The following is a 2,500-nucleotide window of genomic DNA, read 5'->3' as shown; positions in this document are numbered from 1 at the left end:
CACGAAAACACGAACCCGAAAAAGGGACATACGCACTGGCGACACGCGCGCCCGTTTCGCCTGCCACCCATGCACACTCGCCTGGGCTGCTGGTCACATGCGTCGCTCATAGGCATTTTGCAGGCCAGCACCGGCGGATGCACGGGTCAAGCGGGACGGGACGAGCGCAGGGCTTGCTTTTGGCGGCACACGAAAACACGAACCCGAAAAAGGCGAAAAAGGGACATACACACTGGCGACACGCACGCCCGTTTCGCCTGCCACCCGTGCACACTCGCCTGGGCTGCTGGTCACGTGCGTCGCTCACAGGCATTTTGCAGGCCAGCACCGGCGGATGCACGGGTCAAGCGGGACGGGACGAGCGCAGGGCTTGCTTTTGGCGGCACACGAAAACACGAACCCGAAAAAGGCGAAAAAGGGACACACGGACAGGCGACACGAAAAAAAAGGGGTCGCCCTACCTAGGTGGGCGCAAAAACCCCGTCGGCCAGGAGGTTTCGCCAAAGTGTCTGTACTGTCACACAGGGTCAATAGCACGGGCATGGCCGGCCGCCGCACGTGCAGCGGCTTACGGACGCACGGTTCGGCGGCACGGGTGCCTGGCGGCTTTAGCACCTTGGGGTGGACAGGCCTGGCGGCAAGGGGGGCTAGGCACCTTGCTGCCAGCCGGCAATGGTGCACGGGGCGGGGCGCCACACAAACACGAAAGAGGGACAAGAGCGGGGCGATGGTCCACAGAGACGAGCCATGCACGGGGCCCGTGATCGCCGACACGCGCGAACGCGGACGCGGACAAGGACAAGGACGCGACGCGCGGCGCGCGTGCGAGGTCAAGAGGGGCGCGCGCACGAAAACGCGAAAAAAGGGGCTAGCGGCCGAGAAACGCGAAAAAAACCGGGTCACCTACCTAGCCGAACGCCTAAAATCGCTTCGGGCAGGAGGTTTCGCCAAAGTGTCTGTACTGTCACACGGTCCGTACGGGCGCAACCCCATCGCGCGCCAGCACCCCTTCCTGGGGGCGCCCGCCCGCCAGGCGCCTGGCGCCCCACGCGCGCGCGCCCGGCGCCTGGCGCCTTGCCCCCCACGCGCGCCCGGCGCCTGGCGCCTGGCGCCTCGCCCCCCACGCGCGCGCCCGGCGCCTGGCGCCTTGCCCCCCACGCGCGCCCGGCGCCTGGCGCCTGGCGCCTCGCCCCCCACGCGCGCGCGCGCGTGGCGCCTTGCGCCTGGCGCCTTGCCTCCGCGCGTGCCTGGCGCCTGGCGCCTTGCCCCCCACGCGCCTGGGCGCCTCTTTTCCGCCTGGGCGCCCTGGCACCTTTCCGCCTGGGCGCCTGTTTTCCGCCTTGGCGCCCTGGCGCCTTTTCGCGTGGGCGCCTCTTTTCCGCCTGGGCGCCATGGCGCCTTTCGGCCTGGGCGACTCTTTTTCGCCTGGGCACCTCTTTTCCGCCTGGGCGCCTCTTTTCCGCCTGGCCAGGGCGCCTCTTTTCCGCCTGGGCGCCATGGCGCCTTTCTGCCTGGGCGCCTCTTTTTCGCCTGGGCGCCTCTTTTCTGCCTGGGCGCCCTGGCGCCTTTTCGCCTGGGCGCCTCTTTCCCACCTGGGCGCCCTGGCGCCTCTTCGCCTGGGCGCCCTGGCGCCTTTTCGCCTGGGCGCCTCTTTTGGCGCCTGGGCGCCTACGCCAGGGCGCCTCTTTTCCGCCTGGGCGCCTCTTTTTCGCCTGGGCGCCTCTTTTCCGCCTGGGTGCCCTGGCGCCATTCCGCCTGGGCGCCTCTTTTCCGCCTGGGCGCCCTGGCGCCTTTTCGCCTGGGTGCCTCTTTTGGCGCCTGGGCGCCTCTTTTCCGCCTGGGCGCCCTGGCGCCTTTTCGCCTGGGTGCCTCTTTTGGCGCCTGGGCGCCTACGCCAGGGCGCCTCTTTTCCGCCAGGGCGCCTCTTTTTCGCCTGGGCGCCTCTTTTCCGCCTGGGCGCCCTGGCGCCTTTTCGCCTGGCGCCTCTTTTGGCGCCTGGGCGCCTACGCCAGGGCGCCTCTTTTCCGCCTGGGCGCCTCTTTTCCGCCTGGGTGCCCTGGCGCCATTCCGCCTGGGCGCCTCTTTTCCGCCTGGGCGCCCTGGCGCCTTTTCGCCTGGGTGCCTCTTTTGGCGCATGGGCGCCTACGCCAGGGCGCCTCTTTTCCGCCTGGGCGCCCTGGCGCCTTTCCGCCTGGGCGCCTCTTTTTCGCCTGGGCGCCTCTTTTCCGCCTGGGCGCCCTGGCGCCATTCCGCCTGGGCGCCTCTTTTCCGCCTGGGCGCCCTGGCGCCTTTTCGCCTGGCGCCTCTTTTGGCGCCTGGGCGCCTACGCCAGGGCGCCTCTTTTCCGCCTGGGCGCCTCTTTTTCGCCTGGGCGCCTCTTTTCCGCCTGGGCGCCCTGGCGCCATTCCGCCTGGGCGCCTCTTTTCCGCCTGGGCGCCCTGGCGCCTTTTCGCCTGGCGCCTCTTTTGGCGCCTGGGCGCCTACGCCAGGGCGCCTCTTT

This window comes from Aristolochia californica, unplaced genomic scaffold (assembly GCF_029961685.1).
Source record: "Aristolochia californica isolate CCGP_79_NKW_82.1479 unplaced genomic scaffold, dmAriCali1.0.hap1 SCAF_30, whole genome shotgun sequence".
Classification (NCBI taxonomy): domain Eukaryota; kingdom Viridiplantae; phylum Streptophyta; class Magnoliopsida; order Piperales; family Aristolochiaceae; genus Aristolochia; species Aristolochia californica.
The sequence above is the reverse complement of the archived record's forward strand: the minus strand, read 5'-3'. Positions refer to the sequence as shown.